The sequence below is a fragment of the Atractosteus spatula genome, chromosome 27 (genome assembly GCF_055471065.1).
Source record: "Atractosteus spatula isolate fAtrSpa1 chromosome 27, fAtrSpa1.hap1, whole genome shotgun sequence".
Lineage (NCBI taxonomy): Eukaryota > Metazoa > Chordata > Actinopteri > Semionotiformes > Lepisosteidae > Atractosteus > Atractosteus spatula.
This window is the reverse complement of record NC_142732.1, coordinates 7,305,252-7,325,666: the sequence shown is the minus strand read 5'-3', so window position 1 is coordinate 7,325,666 and position 20,415 is coordinate 7,305,252. Positions and strand designations below refer to the sequence as shown.

The following is a 20,415-nucleotide window of genomic DNA, read 5'->3' as shown; positions in this document are numbered from 1 at the left end:
CACCAAAGTGAAGTGAATCTGATATGCTACGGTACTTCATACATTTTTAGAAATGACTAATAGGTATGCGTTTATTTCCTGCTTGCTTGCAAACTAGAAGTCCTGTTGGAAAGCTGTAATTTGTTTATTGGTAGCGGTTGAAGGCAGTGGCTGAGATTGGGCTGGTGGGGAGAATGCAGCGTGCTCTCAATTCTTGCCTCTGGACAACTTCCAGGGAAGCCCTTTGGGAAAAGAGAGCTAAACACTATTCTGTCCATGTTGTGTTCAATCCATGATTCCAAAGTCCTAATGCCTTTAACAGCACCGAGAACGAAACCCAACTAATTCAAGGGAGGTCTTATATGTGCACTGTAAAAAAAAAAAAGGGTTCCTTAGGTGAAAATTCTTATAATAAAAAGCAAAACGAAGCTTTCCCTCTTGTAGCTTAGGGTGTTGAGGACAGCAGCCTAGCTGACGAATTGTGTATTGTACACAACAGAGGCCACAAAAGACCTCAGACTTCAGTCTGCCACCCAAAGATAACTCCCTGGTTACATTGTGCCAGGAATTCTCTAAAAAAAACACAGGAATGGATGCATTTACCAAACTGGTCTTAAGAAAACGGATTGATGCACATTCGGTATAATTTGTGCAGTTTGCCATTGCTGTGTGGAAATGCTGGTGCCTCTCCCCAGAACAATCCTCATTGTCACGACATTGTCCGATTAATATCCGTGAAGCACGAAGGGGTTTGAAAGTATCCTTGGCAAAAAAAAAAAACCACCAACACATGCCTCTTGCTTTGCAGAGGAAATGTGTGCTGATTTAAGGACTGAATGGATGTCACACAGGTGCGGGGAAGGAAAATAAGACAGTGGGGCACCAAATACTGGAGGCAATTAAAATGAGTAAGCAGAATATTTATTTTTTTTTCGTTTTGCTTTGATGTGTTTATTTAATGTCCCACTATGCTGCAGACACGTCAGAAATCTGGAGGTCCCGCAGGCTGAGCCGTTAGTGAAGTGTTGCTTTCCTCCTGGCTGTTCTCGGCGCTCGGTGGCCGACATACTGCGCCAGTCTCCAGCTCTCAGGAATGTGAAAGGCGGGCAGCTGCTGTTCCTCTTCACAGCTTGCGGAACGCCAGTGACGTGTGGAATAATGGCACCATTCACCCACAGCCAATCCTCTTCGCAGCTCGCCGGCGGGAGTGGGAGCTCAAACCGCGGCATACAAAAGCAAGCGGGGTGTGCAGTTGCCTCCAAAAATCAGCACAAACGCGATGACCGCGTCTCTTAAGTAACCCAGTAAAATTGCAGCGTGGACACTGCTTTTTTTTTTTTTTGCAGGATGCAAGTATGATTTTTCGAAATCAAAGAAATGTGAAGTATAGGCGATTTCGCTTTAAGATCATAAATTCTCAGTAGCGGTGGGATCGTTTTTAATATTATTTTTGCGGGTACTGGATATCGGGCGCATTCTGACGTTGGATTTATTTTCTGAAAGTATGCGGTTGACCTTTCACCCTTCAGAGAACAGCTGCTTCAGATTATAACACCGAGGCTACGTCACCGAGGTACTGGCAAAGACACGCAGCTCCACTAATTCTTCACAGATAATTCTGTCAAGATGTGGCCTGAGGATCACGGATTAAGAGAGAGCGACGAATAAATTATTCGCTGGAGAGACAATAGACCTGTGTCAAATCCTGTTTTTTCTTGCCTATTCACTCAATTAAACGTCCACTCCAGTCTCCTCCTTTTTTTAAAAAAAAATCTGCAACCCTATTCCTTAGACGTTTTTAATGTTTAATTTCAATTTGAAGTGTTTAACTGAAGTTTTGGTCTGTATTTAAAATGAGATTTTTCCCCCCCAAAAGGAGCGTTTCATCTCTGTCAAGATGCGCTCCGCCATCGCAAATGACAAAAAAATGGATCGTTTTCAGCGTCACACCTGTAATGTTATTCCAATTCAAGGAATAAATACCGATTTCAAACAAAGTGCTTCTGCATTTATTTCTGTGCTGTAAATTATATTATTCACTCTATATATGCTTTATATTATTGGATTGTTCAATAAATATGTCCTGAGTGGGGGGAAATTGTGTCTGTTGGGGGATTTGGATTGTCTTTAGATATAAAACTCACGTTATGCAGGCAGTACGTGACAAATGCGCAAGATCTACCACGTAATAGCAGCCTCTCATTTATTCGGCGAAGGAAAACAATGCAGGAGTGACACTTCATACCTTCAACCGGATTCAGATAAAATCTCAAAAAGTCAAGGTGATCAAAGCCGTCACAACTTGTAGTGCCAACTTGCGCAGTGACTGTTACTGGGGGGTGTGAATAACGCGCTCTTAACTCGCTTGTGCAGTCTGATCAAGCAACAGAAGGGATGCAAATAGGGTGACATTTAATTTAGACGAGCGCTGGTCCTCGCCTGCGGGCAGCAGCAGCAGACTACAAATACATTGAGAGCTGATGTTGAAGAAGCTACCTATGGGCAAAACAGGTTTTTACAGTATGTTGACGCATCATGTTCGCCTTCCAGGGAAATTTGGGGGGGTGACTAACTGTATGTTACGATTAAAAACTCTTTAAAGGCGCCAGGACCCAATTTTCTCTATGTAGTTCAGGGCACAATGTCCCACCGCTGGATGGTTCTACAAAGGGATGATACCAGTTCAGATAATTGCAGTTGACTTTGACAGCGCCTTTTCAGGACAGAAGGGAAAACACTTCAAGATAATCTGCATTATCTGGCGCTTTAACAGCAGCAAGCGCTAACCTTCGGATTGCTTTTCCCCCTATTTTTCCAATTGCCTGCCTGTCTGGTTAATCCAGCTTTTTTACTGGGTTTCAAAATGCATTGCCTGTTCACAACAGCTGTATCTGTATTTCCCTCATCTCTCCACTAGGAAGCTGTCTGGGTCTTTTTTGTTATTCTGTGTTTTTTTTCCTTCCCTGGCTGTGCCTGCGCGAGTCAGACCGACGGGACTTGGGATCGCCTTGGTTTTTACACAGCGGCGGTGAAGCGCTCCCTCGAAACTTGAGAGCCGAGCGCCGTCTCCGCTGTCCCCCAGAACAGTTTGCCTTCCAGTAGCCGTGCCGGACCCTCCATTTTCACCCGGGTCATGGTGGACTATATAGGACACGAAGTACCCTTTTAGCAAAGTGACCGTGTTCTGCATTCCGCCTGGGTAAGTACCTTAGATTTCACGTTCCCCTCCGCCTTCCCTCCCCATTCACAAATTGAAAATATGCACGTCTCCAAATCGAACCAGGACTAGCGTTAAAGACCTCGGCTCCGGATAGTTCACCCCGTTTGATACAATGCGGGGTTTTCTCTTGCTTATCCCTATACAGAAAGGCGGGGATATATAATCTTTTCACACCGCAAGAGAGCCGTGCCCGACTTCATGTGTCGTGCCGGGGGGTTTTTTAAATGGTGGAATGTGCAGAATCGGTGAGGCCTTCGGTGTCCTGTGCTGTTCCAGCGGTGTGTGCTCGGGATGGCGTCCGAGTATCGGCGACCCCTCCGGGGGCCACGACAGCAGAGTCCGGCGTTGGGTTTTAGTATTTGCCGAGGTCTATTGGAAGTGTAAAAAACAAAAAAGACAAACCTGGGATACCTTCGGTTTTTTTTTATGAATGTCATGTATGAATAAATGTTATGCAAAACGGAACAATATATCATGGATATTCGCAGCGTGGTTTTCTATTTTTAAGTCGGTATTTCCAATGTGATATATAAAGTAATTTGTAACGTCTTGCGTCCTACTTCTGTGCTTTACATATACTCCGTTAATTATTGACAGTACTGCTACATTTTATTTCGATTCCACAGCAGTGTAACGGGAGGTTACTGTAGACCACTTACAGTTTCTAATAAGAGGTTCCTATAATACTATTATAGCCTATCGTCAGCAGCAAAATTAAAATGTTTGAATTGCAACGGAAAAATTGTGACTTTTTTTTGTAAAGACGGTGTGCTTTTTTTTATCCCTTAGGTAATTGGTTTTAATACTGACCGTTTCAAAAGACGTTTGCCGAGTGTGGTTCGCAGTATTGATTTTAATGCTGTCAGTAGTTTTGTGTCTTCAACATTTTGCAGGTCCTCGTTTTCCATATGGTATTGAATTCGGTCATTTTTTTATATTCTTCATCCCTTCTGTTGGCCAGAAGCGCACCGGCGTCGTGTTTCCCTGCGATGTTTGCCCACAATAAAGGTTGTAACATGAGGTGATATTTTCATAACAAAAACCCGACGCGTCGGGGTCTGGGCCACGGTCCTGCGTCCATCTGGGTAGGTTTCACATCGCAATATTTATGTCGCGCAACAAAGCCTGTCCGCCACCACGGAGTGGCTTTGTTGTTATAAAACATCCATTAATGCGAGTTGCACGAACTCGGACGGGACAGTGTATCCGAGTATCGCTACAAAAGCTGTTTCCGCCTGCTATTTCTGGCACGGATGGAAGACGGGTCATTCGGCTGAGGCTCGTTTGTACTGCTGGCCTCATTACTGAAGCAACCCGAGTGAAGTACCGTGTCTTAGCTGGGGTTTGAACCCTCAGCCATAGCACTGACCACTTATTATAGGAAGTGTGTCCTATACCCACTGCCCCTTTGAGGGAAAAGAGGAAAAAAACGCCTCTTTTGTTATTCGGCGCAACTGTAACACGTAGTGTCCCTCTGTGGTTCAGTAACGCTGATAATCGCTCTTGTTCCTCCAACTGGGCTGCAGTAAAAGGACGTGTTTATCTGATACGTCAGAGAAGTTTAAATCTAAATATTCCCAAAGATCACTACTTTTCTCCATCCTTCCCTCTGGTAAGCGTTATAGGAGCATAAAGGCACGAACTTCCTGATTCAGAGACACAAACTGTCAGATTACTGAACTCTACCCCTGCCACTGACTCGCGTTTTTTTTCTCTCCCATTGCTTGTCTGACTTTTAAGTTTTATGTTATTGAACTTGTTGTTGCTGCTTTTCTGCGTCTCTGTTTTTTTGGCGATTCCTTTAATGTCTTTGTATTGGAGCATGCATACGTGCAAACAAGCCTTTCGTTGCACTTGTGCACAGGACAAATAAACTGAACTGAACCCGTGCCCTTTCCTCTCTGCTGCCGAGTCATGCCGTTGTCCCTTGAGCCCCGAGTCCAGAGTGGTGTGAATCTGTAAATTGGGGGATCTGGCTCTGGGGGGGGGCAGTCTGTGGGGGTGCACTGTGGTCAATCCCAGGATCCTTGGGAAGTGTAGGCCTGTCCACATGCAGCAGGATTTTGGATCCTGGATGTTTTTGGGGGGGTCGCTGCCTGCCTTCTCCTGTGCCTTTGACAAGTACTGACATGGATTGGCAGCTTAATTGTGCTGGTCTGTGCCATCAGCTAAGAGCACTTATTCTTCTTTTAAGTGCTCACCAACGCTTTGGTAAGAGCAAGACCATGACAGATTATTATTGTTATTATTCTGATAGCTTCCGTGAAAGGGGCAGGGAAATGAACCGTTCTTTGTTTGTTTTTTTTACAGTTACTCTTGTTTTGCTGTGAGTTGGGAGGCAGTACCATTTGTTTCCTTCCCGACCGTAACACTCAAATCCTGTCCCCATTAAAGTGCTGGCAGCTTTTAGACACTTAACTGTTTTTGACACCCTGCCAGCTAATTGTGGGTTTTTAATCTTATGATAGCGGATTGAGCTCTGACTGAGCGATGTGGTTAAATGTTCACGGTATTGTACTGTTGCTGTACGGTAGTATTGTCACATAAGGTTATGATCTCTTGATGTGCAAGACAAATCAGGGAAATAAAGGTTAATTCAATTCAATCAATCCTATTCAGTTGCTGAAAGCACAGCAGTGCTGGGGGGCTTTAGGAGTACAGGATACAGACACTTGTGGTGAACCTTCGTCTGTGGGCCAGTGTTTCGGAGGGTTCTGTTGACTTCATGAATTTTTATTCAGGATTCTCCCAAAGTTCACAACAGATTTTGGACTCCTTACGGGGTCTGACAGACTATAGGTAATTACTGTCCTTATTTCGGGGTTTGTAAAGTTCTTAGGCATATGGCAAGCAGTGCCACCTTCGTCTTCTTTTTACTTCAGTCACAGTTTCTATATGAGAAGAAACTGCTCGCTGAGTCCGCTGTTCTGACTTGGAGCGTCTTGGCTGTTGTGCTAGTGCCTGCTTCTCTGTTGGACATTTTTTTCACTTCTGTCTTTTCTGCTGCCATGACTCTCAAACTGTTTTCTCCCTCTTCACATGAGTGTGAGTGTGTCATCGCTGACAATGGTTGTGGTTTGGGTTGTTTTTCCCGAAGCTGAAACTTAAAATGACCGGGAGGTTTGTCAAAGGGAGAAGTGTCTGAAGAGAACATCTGTTTTGGGAAAGCATTTTTTGCTTTCTGAAGTAAAGGTGGAGCGTTTGCAATGTTTTTCCAGATAAAAAAAAAGCTTCTCCCCTCTTACAAAGACCATAATGGAGAAAAAAATGAACTGTTTTTTTTAGTTAATCTGAGGTCTGTTTTGAAACAATTGAAAAGGATAGTATGATGTACTGTAGTTTTTTTCCTCAATTAACAGTCCTCAATTGACTGCTGACCGATGTGTTATTTATATTCATCCGATTATGTTCAGTGGCGAGTGTCTGAATTTCCTTATGGTCAAACGGGAGTCACGTTGCAGATCTGTTCCGTTTACAGCTCCAAAATAATTGAGCAAAGTATTAAGGTTTAATGAAATTTCCCACATGCTGTACAACACACCAGAGTTGGAAAGCATCCTGCAAACACCTTGCTTTTACGGTAGGTCATGCTGTAGCAAACTGCAGTTCAACACTCGCGTGCAGGGAATGTGCACCGCTGTAGCAGCTGCCTTGAGAATCAGTGGAATTTAGTGGGGAGATCTTTTGCCTGCGTGTGTTGTGCTCAGTGAGGCATGATGGAGCACGGATATTTCCTGGATGAACTGCTGAACACTTCTGTCATTCATCTAGGCCTTTTCGGGCCAGCGACTTGAAGATCAGTGTAAACCAATCGCCTTCACTGCGGTATTCATTTCTCACCCTCTCTGTGGTCTTGGCCCCAGTGTGCCCTCAACATTGCTGGCTTTTTCGCAACCCTTCCTCCTCCGCCAAGCGTGCAGCTCGTCAATACAGACCTGCTCGTTATGCTTGCTGCCACGACCTGACACGACGTACAGCGTTTCTGGTTGCAGTTTTTCTTGTTTGATTAAGGCTGAAGTCAGAACTTGTTGGTTGGTAGGGCTGTTTTCCAGGCTCCTGTGCTGATGAGTGAGCGAACAGAGGATGCTGTTTGACAAGTTTGTGGCTTTCTAGGGACCATGCTGCAAGTTCATCTTGGTCTGTGACAGAGATAAGCCACTAATGGCCTTTAATTAATGAGTTATAATCCCTTGTTGAAAAGTCTGTAATTGTGGTGAATTTTTGAGATTGTAGCACATCTTGTGAGATTACACTTGTCCTTTAACAGGAATTTATTACCAATGCATTGAACCTTTCCTGTATAACAGCGAAAAACCCCAGGGCTCCGGCCTGAGGACCATACCAGAGAGTTGCAGGTTCAAATCCCTGGGGTGGTGGTGTTGCTCTCTTGAGCTTGACTCTTCCCTCCTACTGCTCCAGTAAATGTCCCAATGCGTACAGTATAATCTCCATGTCACCGTTGTAAATGAGAATTATTTTCATTTCACTTACCTGGTAAAATAAAAGAATGTTTGTGGACCCTAAAGTGATGTGCATGTACAGAAGCATGCTGACAGCACTTTGATTTTTCCCACTGCTGTGGGGCCGCTTGCTTGAGGAACAGTGGAAGGTTGCAATCTCAGATTAGGATCTGAGTGAGAAAGCTTTATTTCTCTTGACATGTTCTAATAGCAGCAGTATTCCTGTCTCAGAGAGCAAAACCCTCACTTCTTTTTTGCTTTAAAATGTGGAAGATGCACTAACCGCATCGAGAGATGAGAACGGAAGGCATAACATTAATGTTGTTTCCAGATATATTAAACCGTAGGTAAGGATGCTCCATAAATGACGTGGCTCTAAAATCTCAGCCTTTTCATGTAAAATCTTCCTGGTTCAAACACTGTATTCAGCCCTGGGCTGGGATGTGGAAAGGAATCGTGCCTATTCCTTACCTCAGTTCTTTACCCTCTTTGCTGCATATTAACAATATCTCTACCTGAGCACAGGCACAATCCCAGACCATGAATTAACTCACTTTGGAGTGTCCACCAGGTCTAGGGTCTCTCATGCCAATCTCCATATAACCCCCAGCCATCGAATAGTGCTTGCAGGAAAGCGGAGAATTAAAAAAGATGGATTGCTGGATCTGTACATGCGCAGTACAGAAAGGGGAGCTCCCATAGGCAGTTTGCATGCTGAATAATGGATTAGCAAGCTCATGGGACATTGCCCTGGGGCTTTGGAGCAGGAGCAGAAGGCTTGCACACCCTATTGCAGACCCCTCCTCTCCCTGCTCAGCTGTGTTCACTAGGTGCGGGCACTAGATCTCTGCCCCAGCATGCCGAGAGGGGTAACGTGTGAGAGGACAGACCCCTTGCTCTCGGCCCTCCAGATTAATCCCCTCTCCAGCATTACTGAAAGGCCTGAAGTCATGTTTTTTAAATAAATGCAAATCAACTCTAGAAACCAGGACTGGTGGGCAAGCATTCTGTCTGCATTGACTGATGAGCCGAAGTATCCCAGCTTGTTTTAGTACAGCAAAGAAGAACAGGTTTGCTTTTACCGATGTGCACTAAATCAGCTTTAATATAATCCTGCAGTGTAACCGCTGAAAATCTAGGTATGTCTTATTGCAGTAAATAATGCCCGGGGCATCCTTGTAACAGTTTAAACAACAGTGGCATTAGAGCTGTGATGTGGATATTTGAACACCTCGATCGCACGTAATGATGATATAGGAGGTCTGTTAATGGAAGACCCCATCCCTTTAATTACAGCTGCTTGTCCCGGACAGCTGGTGCCACTCCCCTCCCCTTTAAAGCTCCGTCATTTGCATATGGCTTCGTGACCTGCTATTCTGCTGTCCTGGAGGATGATGGGAAGGCGGCGGGCTCACTGCCTCCCATCTGGCTGAATTTCCCTCTCATCCCCCTGCCCCCCTCCCATGCAGTAATCAGCAGGCATGTGACGCCTCCAGGAACTCCTTCCTTTATCCTGGGGATATGGGGGGGGGGGGGGAGGGGAGTGGGTTGAGGGAAGGCAAGGCTTTTGGGTAGTGGGGGGGAGGTGGCAGAGACAGTGGCGATCCAGCCTTCCCAGATGCAGCTGTCCTGCATGGTCATAACAGCGCAGATCCTCAGCTGAGCCACATGGGCTCCCTCTGTTTTTATTTTTCGCTTCTGTTTTTCCCAGCTTGCTTTGTCTTGCTTTCCTGGAAACTCCTTCAGTGCTTGAATCGAATGCCGCCAGTGGGGCTTCTGGCAGGTCGCCCCCTCTTCCACTAATGCATTTTATTTGATTTGCAACGCAGCCTTAGCTCCATTCCCTCCCCGAATTCCCTTTCCCCTCTGTGCTGGCCTTGACGTCCGTGGCCGTCCGGTTTCTGCTGTGGATCATCGCCGGGCCAGAGAAGCTCTGCAGGTGAGTGAAGCTCTCCCATGCCGGGCTCCTGTTTGTCCTCCATGTGCTCTGCACTTTCCTACGCTGGGGCCGAGCACGAGATATTGCAATGTTCCACTGTCTGCAAGCTTCGGTTCAGCTCCGCGCAGATAAAGCCCCAGCCCTTATCCACTGAAGCTGTTGCTGACTTCGCCTTCCTGTCAGCTTCCCTCATTCCACGTGCTTGCTGAATGAGTTGAAATGAATTCCTTTAACTTCTTGTCAGAGTATTGCCAAAGAAGGTTGGCGTACCAAACGGAGAGAGGCCGGGCATTTAGTACTCCAGCTTGACTTGGATTAGAAAAGCCCTTGTTGTGAGTGTCAAGCACTGTGACCGTAAAGGGAGTGCTTGCAGGTCTAGTTGCAGGAGAGCTGAGAGCAGCTGTGAGATTGGCTTCTGCTCAGAGGAGGGATAAGTCAAGGAGCATGTTCGACTCATTTCTTCCACAGAGGCAGCGGTTTTCCCCTTTTCCGCCTTGCGCGTGGGTTTGAATGCCCGAGGGGCAGAAGGAGCCATTTCCCTTGTTTTCTTGGGTAGGTTGTGTCCAGAGCCTTGATCCCCCGGCACCTGGGAGTTACTGTAAGTCAGGATGTGGAGAGGAGGGGGTTTCCAGTGTTCCTGGCACAGCCAGTTTCCTGTTTCTTTTTAACCAGATGATTTCGGAAGGTTGTCAAACCTTTTCCCTTTTGTTTCTTGTTTTGCGGCTGGCGTTTTGTTCTGCACGTGGAAGAACGCGCTGCTGCACCTTGTATTTTAAGTGGCGGTGCATATCCTGAATCACTCCGGTATTCGCCGCTCATGTACTTGAGCTGTCGACTTCCTTCCTTTCTTCCTCTGGTTTGAGGGATTGTGTGGGGGGACGGTGTGCCTCCCCCAGTTTCTGAACGGGATGCGATTTGCAGTGGCTTGATCTTCCACATCCCCGGAGACCAAAGCAATATGCAGGACGCTTGGGAATCTAGAGAGCAGTTTGTAGGACCAATTCATGCAAGTGATCGGTTTGTGTCTTTTACATTGTGTGTCCTGTAGCTCTACATTAACGCAAAACAAATGCTGTCCAGGAAGTAAATGCTCTACATATTATTTGGTTAAAAAAAATCTCGCTGGCAAACGCTGTAGCTGTTGTTTCTGCAGGATTTTACTATGAAAAGGAAAGCATGTGTAACCAATAACCTTACTAATTACTTTACTGATGTTACTCATTATTAACTTCCACTTTGTTCTCCCCAATACATTTTGAATGAAGGGTTAAAAACAGTATTTATCTTGGTGGCTCTTGTGTGTTTAGAAATCAGATGTTCCAGTCGTTCATCTTTGCATTGCAGACCCGTCCTTGGAGTTACAAAATATTAAACTTTTTTTTCCTCTTTATTTTGGATGCTGCTTGTTAGACCACTTGTATCAAAGCTTTTCATCAGTGGTTTATCTTGCAAAGAATATGCATGAAAGATTACTTTCTCCAGTCCATAGCAACGTACATTTCTATACTTGGTAGAACTGTCATGTGATTAAATCATGCTGAGGGGGGTGTTGTTTAGAAAATATAAATATTTGAACATGTTCTCTGTGCTTCTAACTTTTCTCAGATATTCAACATTAAAACACAGGCCTGTGAGATGTCCAGAGTATTACACATACTGCCCGAACAGGGAGTCCTAAGCCTTATTGAAAAGCATCTCTCTACAATCTGGATGCATTTGTGAAGTTAGTGTTTCTGCATGCAGTTACAGAAACTGGTTCAGTGCATTTTTGATTGAAGCCCAGCAACAGGGAATGCAATCCTGCAATTGTGTGTCCACAGTAACAGGGGCACACCTCAGATTAAACAGCCCCGCGCACATGCAGATCTGGCTTAGATACCCAGGTACAAACCACTGAGCTTTTAGAAACCCTCTGGGTTGCAGACGCTTCCCACTCCTTTATCCCAGCGCAGCTCTGAGAGCACTAACGTGGACGTTGCAAGACTTGCAGCCTGTATTGATTGATCAAACCGCTACCCTGGCTCTTGCTCTGAATTGGATGGCTGTTTTTTTTTTTTGCCAAAGCCCAAAGTTGGCTTCACCGCTCGGAGATGCAAAATTGTCTTGGCAGGCAGATTGTCAGTTTTCACCCAAACGTGCTTGTTTACAACTGTTTGTCAAGCCGCTTTCCTTCTGCTGGAATTATTGCCAGCAGACGTCCCAGTATGTTTCATCTTCAGCTTGGACACTGGTCTGTTTGTTAACTCCTCTCGCAAGAGTGTTAGGATTCAGTGCACATGTACTGTATAGTATCGCGTTTGAGGGTCCGGAAAGCTAGGTCTTATCCTACAGTGTGCTGCCAAAGTGCTACTCGCACAGAGCGATGAGAGCTGCATATTTCTTTTTTTTCTCCCCAAAGGGCTTTTGAAGCACGTAAGCAAAATGAAATCTTTTTGCTTGCGTTTTGAAAAAGGTCAGCTCTAATATTTTTGAGTGGTTAAGTGAAGATTTTTGGGGAAGAACCGGTCTGAAATAGAGTGCCTGAAATTCTGGTGTGCGAAATGTCTATATCCTGCAGTGCAGCTGAACATTCAGCATTTACCAAAAGAAGGAAGCTTTAGAATTAGAAGGCAAAGCAAATTTCTGATGAAGGTTTTCCCATTGCAGGGTGATAAAGCTTTTATTTGAGGAACTTCCCTGCTGTGCTCAGTTCTTCTGTCTTGCATCCTGTCTCATGTCTTGCCTCTTCAGTCCGCTTAGATTAAGGACTGGTGTAATTGAAGTAAGATTTTTTGCCCTGTTATTCTGATTTGAAACTTCCCATTACATTGTGTGTAATCTTACTGATAGTCCTTAGCTGCTGTTTTGACTGAGATTGTCTGACACAGTCCTAGGAGTGGAAGAATATCAGTGACTTCAGGGCAGTGGGTGACCTTCGTTCCTTTATTTTAACCAGTTAGGTCAACCTGAAAACACCTTCTCATTTACAGTGACAATCAGGAAACCCAGACTATGTATACTAGTGGGTCTGGGTGAAGTAATCTGTCTAAGGGTGTAACAGCAGTGTCACACCTGGGATTTAAACCCACAGCTCTTTGGTCTGGACTCCAGAATCCTAACCCCTGCCCTAATACACTTCCCCCATGTCACATTCTTATAGTCAGCTCTGGCGGAGACTCGAGGGAGCGGGTTTGAGCTGGAGATTGGAGCAGCAATTAGCCCAAGTCGGTGTCAGAACACGACAGAGAAGAATGCAGTAAGAACTGCTTCAGACAGTGAAAAAAGGGGGTGAAATGACATAAAACATATTCCTTGATACGTTGAGTTTTAAGGAATGTGCAGTTTTCAGGAGTGTATTAATGAAGAAGATTGTAGTAGATTTTAATCCTTGTAGATATAGTAAAAAATAAATGATGTTTTCCTAGTTCTTCCTGTCTGAGCTGTTTTGGGGTATTTGGTACTGGACTGATATGGTTATTTTAGGTGGGATTTGAACATTTTCCTACTGAGCACTGAACTGGAAACCATGGTACAGACCGGATAGCCCCTACACTGATGGCAAAGGGATTTCTCTCTCTTTAGGTCTTCCTTGTTGTATCTTTGTGCTTGCAGAGCATATGTAGCCCCAGAATTAATATTCGGAAGGTGCCCTAAGGCTTGCAATGGCTTGTAAAATACAGAGGAAACAGGCCGGGGCTACTGTGGTTACTCACACTCATTCCCATCAGTCCTTGATCTACCTCCAACCTCCAGTGGGCTCCTATAGGTGTCTAGCTTTAACAACCCTGGAGTGAGGAATCTCTGATTCCAGCCCAGGGCAAGATTCATAGAAAGAACATATTGTATGCCATTATAAAATATTGTGGATCTGCTATAGTTCTGGTTTCCAATGTAATGAATGCGTATCTTCTTTAGAAAAATGGAGTCCATCTTTATACATCTGTTTTACATTCATAATTGCATGCTTCTCCTATAGATTCATGTTTCAAGTGCCTCTTTCATGTTTAGAGGTGCATCTGAGCAGATGTTAATTAATGGCGCAAAGAGTCCACAATGGTCCTTCCTGTAATGTGAGGTGACACGTTGTTTTGGAAATGCAGAACGAAAAACGCCTTTGTCTGGTGTGTTCAAGTGAACCCCAGAGGCCCTCTCTGACCTTCCACTGCTGTCTGAACGAGAGATGATTTAAAATGGCTCATCTTCAGTGGCAGGCTGCTGCAAGATCACAGGCTCAGCCCTTTGTCTCCGGCTTTAAAGCCACATGGGAATCTTTGAAAGGCTTTGGATAATCCCCCAGAACAATGTGGCCTGAAGGAGAGCAGGTAGGGTCTGGCAGGCGTGGCACTGAGCTGCTTTACAGCTGGTTAGTGTAATAACAGTGCACGTCTGACAGTCGGAACTCCAGTACAGAGGAACGTGCAAGACTCTAGAGAGGTAAACTCCAAACATGCATGATTCTCTACATCCATTGCATGAAATACTTCCTCCCAGAAGACTCCCCAAGTAGGTTGCTGAGAAATAGAAATCAGCTTTAAGGCCAGGCCAAATTGTCTGAGAAATTTGGTTCTGTCCACTGCCTTCAGGCATTATATCAGGCTGGTAGAAAAATAAAATGCATTTTTACATATACAGGTTGTGGTTCCTCCTTTTATTCAGTATTTCATTCCTGCTGACAGTTCAAAGTCAAAACCCCGCAGTTCTGACTGTTTGGCGAAGTGTTAACTCTGTTTTCCCATGCTGCACATTTCGGGCACTTAACACCCAGACGAGACCCCCCTGTTCCAGGGATCGCAGCGCCAAGACTGACCCGCTGAGTACTGGAGCCCATTGCAATGCTGTTTGCAGCCCCACTGACAAACCCAGCGAGTTAGGCAGCTGAGCTGTTGATACAGTATTGTTTGGAGGAGAGCTCCTGAATTGTGCTCTTCGCCTTCTCCGGCTCTTCTTTGAAAGGGGGAATAAGTTTGTGTAATTGGAAGATTGATCTTTCATGAAGCATGGCACACCCAGCAGGTGAATTGTAAAGCATTAAGCTTGTGCTTGACCATTGTGCTGTTCTAATAGCAGGTGTATGCTTTTGCACTGTTAATACATACCTCTGAGTCTGCATTTGTAACCAGTTTTTCATGTGTGCGCAAAGTGGGAACTGTTGAAATGCACCCACAGTGTATTTTTATTACATTCAGGGTTTGTGGAGAGGTTGTCAGTGGAAGAAGTGTCATGGTGCTTTAATGTCCTTGGTAAACAGCTGTAACATCTGGCTTAGCAGGACTTTCCATTAGTTGTCTCCTGGCTTGCAGCCAAAGAGTGGGCTGTTATGATGTTTTTCCCCCCTTTTCTCATTTTTATTCTTGTCATGGACGGAAGCTTTGTGGTCGGCTGCTTAATTTCTCGACACTGGATACAAGTTGGAGAAGAAAAAAGCCTTTATGCCCTGTATGACTTCCAATGAATATCAAAGGTTACACTGTGCTTTGGACAAAGATCCAGGCCTGGTTCTTGCATGCTAATGACGTTCCTAATTACCGTGACTTCCTCAAAGCCTGTCAAGGGATACTGTTGTAATAATGGAGCGAGCCGACATGTGACTGCTGAGTGTGTTCTCTTAATTCCCTTCTTTTGTCCGCGCAGAATATCCAAAGTTGCTATCCAAAAATTCTCACTTGTGTGTAGAAGATGTGTTCCTGTGTACTTCAATGTTAGATGTCTCAAAACCTTTTAATTGAGAGAGGTCTGATGAAAAGTCTGAATTTGGTGTCTATCAAGCAATTCGCTATCAAACAGGAAAGCAAGAAGAAAATGCTACATTTCACGTAGGGATTGATTTAACCCTGGCTCTCCAGTGTCATTCATTTACTATGGAGCCGGGCAATTTGCCCGTAATGGAAAATGCAGGGTAGCATTTCTGACTGAGTGCTGTAGTTTGTGGTGGAGACATGCCTGCCCTTCCCCTGACTTCATTGAGCCTGTCTGCTGTGATCCCGGCAGAGTTCATTCAGTTAAGGATGAGGAGCTTCTGCGTTTAGGGCATGAGCCAGGTGGATGCATTTCTTATGTAAGTCTGATGATCAGGCCAGTGGTCTTACTAGACTGAGCTGGGAAGTGTGACAGAGACACAGGTTCATCTGTCTTTATTTAACAGGGGGAGGCTGCAGGTTCTGTAACCTGACACAAGCTGGCAGAACAGACAGCGCAAGACATGACTGGGGCTCCACGACACGTTAACGCATTTAACACAGAGCACAGCCATATAAACATTTACAACAATAAACAATCAAATTACAAACGGCCACACGGAGCATGCGAAGAGGTCGATAACAGCACAAAGCAGAATTCCAGTAATTCATGCACGCATGCCAGAAGAAATCTGGCCGAGCACATTGCACATTGCAATCAAATACGATCAGTGCTTTGAGAGGGTTATGTTTTTTTATTATTCTTCTTTGATTATTTGGCCGATGCATTTATCCAAGCAACTTTTGTTTTATCCATTTCCACATCTGGCCATCTTAATCAAGCACGCAGTCGGAATGAAGCATTCCGTGGTAACAGCAATGCCCATCCTTTGATTTGGCTTTCCACTTACTAGCCTAGTGTAAGTGGAAGCCACTCCCGCACCATGCTGCCCGAATGGGTGGTTCCCAACATGGGGCTTAAACGCATGACCCTGAGCTTGGATGATGGCATTTCCTGAGTGGAATTCCCAGAATCATAAGTACGAACACAGTAGGTTCTACATTGATAGTTTTTTTTGCAAGTTGCATCTACACACATACATAACTTAAATCATAGGAAAACATAATACTGGTTTCTTTCTTAGTTCAGCAACACACCTCTAAATGGGTTTTTGGTCAAGTGGATTGATCAGCTGTTAAATACACTGACCTTTTTCCCTTTGACTCGCTGTGACAGAATCTCTGATCTACAGAATACAAGAAGAGGACGATAAAAGAGATATACTGTATGGTGCCCGTCTTCACACAGCCCTGGAACACGTGGCAGAATGGAGGGGTCACTCTCTGAGGGATCCCCCCAGTCTGCTGCAGAGGCCTGGAGAGGGTACCCTCACTCGGACTTTGTCCACATGTCCATTTACTGTGGGTTACTGATGTGTCTCCTCTGTGTCAACAATGTTCTAGTGTTCTGGGAGGAACTCCTGGGGGAAGCTCTCACCCCTCCTCTCTGTGTAGAGCAGCTGTTATTGAGTGTGACCCTTCACTCCTGGACAAGGGATTTTTCTTGGGGAGGTGTTAAACTTTAATCATGAGTGTCGGCCAGTGCTGTGATCAGGAAAAATAGCCTCTGTTGCAGTGTGCCGCGTCTCATTTTCCTTGTACGATGCAGGCTTCCACAGTGATTTGCTTCAAGTAGATTTATGTAGGTAATGTCCGCCATCACCAAAAACGCCAATTTCTTCCGCAGCCACGTCTCCTAGCAACCAGATTCGCTTACCTCTTGCTCAGAAGAGTCATGTGAAAACAGGGGATGGAAGAGGTGGGGGCAATAATGGGCACTACCCCAGGGGGAGCCTCTTCCCCCAGAAAAGGGGTACTACAGCTGTGCTTGGTAAAGGAAAAGCAAAGGCGATCAAGAGTCTCTACACTGTCCACTGGAGCAGGTCACCATGGGGATGAAGAGACTCAGTTTTTTTTTTAAACGAAACGCATTACGCACCATTGCTTGTTTCAGAGCTGCCTATCACTACTACTTTAGACGTTTTTTCCCCAGACAATTTCCGTGTCTTTTTCCCTTACAAATTGTACAGGACACAGGAATATTGATCCAAGCTTGGAGAGAATAAATTGGAGGCCAGGACAGAAGGCAAGCCAGAGAGACCTGTGGCAATAGGATCTCTGTTTAGCCTCACAGCTGGATACAGCCTTTTATCTGTAGGGTTGAATAAAGGCGATTGATATAACCTTCTGCACCACACGCTCTGCAAGGGCAGCCCAGCTTGCTGTCCTTCTGTGTGGGTAAGCAGCTATAGTCTTGTCCACAGGACAAAGAGCTTCAGATTCTGCTGCTAAATATAGCGCGATCATAGGTACAGATTAATATGGCATTGTAGAAATTACAAAGCAGGGCTGCTGCTGGAGCAGTATGTGCAAGGTTTCAGTTCTTTGGATTTAATGCCGTAGTGCTCTTAACTAAGGAATCTGCAGTTTTTTTAACAAGTGAAAAGCTCCCTGCCTAAAGCATTTGTTAGTGTGCGACAAAGGTCTTTTCTTCCTCCAACAGAGATTGCTTTTGTGTCAACTATTAAACGTCCTTTTGCGTTTTATTATTTTGAAGTCCTCTTGTTGAGCTGCGGACAAGAAAAGAATGAGAGCAGGAAGTAAAGTTTTCTGTTCTCAACAGGAAGCACTTTGATGTTAAAGCACAGCTTACAGTTGTTTAAATATTAACACTGAAGTTGTGAGCAAAGGGAATATTAAAGAACATCTGTTTACTGTTACTATGAATCACTTGTTAACAAATATTATGAAGACATATCTGCACAACTATATATTCTATGTGCAAAATCTTAATATTTTTTGTTCTGCCAATTGGACACAGATTCACTTTAGTTCTCAACATCTTTTGCGATCTTTTTGTCCCCTGAAGCATCTAATGAGTGAGTGATGACTCACAAAACAAGGAGTTTTGATGTTGTCCGTCAGTGCAGACAGCAGAAGCAGTGGAGTTAATTTAATTCTTGAAGTCTATGGAGAATATTATTAAGGCCTACATGAACACATTACTGAGACTAAATTATGTTGTACTGTGTTGTCTTTCCCCTCAGAGACTGAAACACGGTTCCATCTCATTGATAAAACCAGTTCCCATATTGTAGAGACTCAAGGCCTGTGACTGCAAATCTCTGTAGTGAGCAAAATGTCCTCCTATTTGGAGCTTAGCCTTCAGACTTTTATCCTCATTCAGCATTGATCTGACTGACTATATCCCATGTTCCAGGGTCACCCAGTGCTGAATAATGGAATGCAACCTGGACACTGTGCATACTATATATGTAGCTGTCCCATAACTCTTTGGCAGCACATTATCTTTATCAGTAAAAAGAACTCCAGGTCAGTTTTCAGATGGTGGGGCAGATGTGAGCGTGAGGCACGAAGCCCCTATTTTGTTGTGATAACATGCTGCTGTTACTCTTGTGCAGTCATGTGGTACAGCAGCCTGCTTTAACCAGGTCACCTCCAGCTGTACTCTAAGGAATCGCATCTCTCGGTTAACATGCACCCTGCCTGTAATGCCAGGGAGACGCAAAATGGGCTCTCAATGTCTTTGTGCTGTATGTGAACAGGCGTGGCCCTGCTTGTGCTCCGAATAATACAAGTACCCTGGTGTGCAGGAGGTGGTTGGACAGGAATGGATTTGTGCCCTGCCATTAAGTATTACCCTTCTTCAATGGGAGCTGTTGCATTCCTGCTGCCACATGTTCTTAAGTGGCGGGTATTTCTATTCTGTGTATTGTTCCAATGAAGAATGCATAGCTGGCCCTCTCCCATCAGCCCCTGTGCTATGCAGTGCTGTGGTTATGATACAAATTGCATGGGTAACTGCAGCCTGAGAGCTGTTTAGCTGATTCACCATTCGAGAATAGAGCCCCCTGGGGCAATCTTAACCTCCGTATTGCTGCACCCCTACCACAGCTGGTGGACTCCATGCTCTGAAGCACTTTGATCATAGCTTACACTGTACTTCATTGCAGATCGGAATCACCTACCAGTGGTGCAGGCATTAGTTGGACATTCTGTGCACTCAGGCAAAACAACAAAGGGTTAATTTGATACACAGGCAGTGCTGTGTTGCAGGAACTAAAATGCATTTCTCAATTACTCTTGGTCAAGTACACACCTGAAAAGTGTTAATGGCTCTGAAAGCCTTGATCTTTGAACTTCTGCAGCTCCTCCTTTGAAAGATGCAATTATTTCTTCACTTCTTAGGAGAAGGAGAAACTGCATTCAGCGTAATGCACATTAACGGTACATGTGGGAGACAGATTTATTATTGTCAGGGAAAGGATGTAGGCCACACCAGTAAATTCCTGCTCAGCGTGGAGAGATGTAATGTGGTTTGCGTCAAGAAGGGTAAATTAAATATTGAAGACCCATCCAGATTCAGCTTCAATAAAACCGCAGTATTGAGTTTTCTAACAACAACGAGAGACCCCTTTTGGAGGCCTAATGCTATGATTTTTTAAAATTTAGCCCCAGCCCTTAGAAGAATTCATACAGTATTGTACAGTGGCATGGTTTCAGGTCAAAAGCTCAGAGTATTTACATCCTTTTCAGAGTATTGAATTACCCATTATGCTTTGGTGTTTGAAATGGTAACCAGATACATTCTCTACAGTTAGTGCAAACAAAAGGCATTCTCTTCGCCTTCAGAATGAAAATCAAACACTGCACTTCTTTCATAATCAAAGATTTGAACTGCCAAGCGTGAGGAGGGGTGCTTTGTTCGATTATACCAAAATCACCAAGTGCGGCTCGTTCATTTTGATATCCTCATCCTCTCACACGAAACTGATTAAGTGCTGTTTTCTGGAGGGAGCCAACCAAAAGAAAACGGCAAACTACAACCACTCAAGAGAACTTAAAAGTAAATTCTCCTTTTAGATCATGTGCTTTTGTACCTATTGTGATCACAGACGCAGAGGCCTTAAATCCAAAGTGTGCTGCTCCGTGTTGTGGGGTGTTTGATTGGCGTTTGCCATAAGTAAAGTCAAAGACTCTTCTGCAGCTGCCGCTGCCGGCTCAATGGCCCTGTTCCGAAGTGGAAGAGCGCCCAGGCTGGCCCGTCGCAGGCGACAGCTCCTCACAGGGGGGCACTGCGAG

The 20,415-nt window shown here is 44.8% G+C and overlaps 2 protein-coding genes across 4 annotated transcripts in view; one reads left to right on the top strand and one right to left on the bottom strand.

The window, feature by feature from the left end:
* Positions 1 to 20,415, bottom strand: part of myo18ab (myosin XVIIIA b) — a 272,470-nt gene that overhangs the window by 158,102 nt on the left and 93,953 nt on the right. The window lies entirely within an intron of this gene.
* cuedc1b (CUE domain containing 1b) overlaps positions 1,305 to 20,415 on the top strand; it is a 35,475-nt gene continuing 16,364 nt past the window's right edge. The window contains exon 1 of one of the 3 annotated variants that reach the window (XM_088906852.1): positions 1,305 to 3,178. The gene's annotated coding sequence lies outside the window, so the exon portion shown is untranslated. Of the gene's footprint in view, positions 3,179 to 9,175; positions 9,599 to 20,415 lie in introns of those variants that run through there. The other 2 variants (XM_088906854.1, XM_088906853.1) reach the window with 2 other exon arrangements.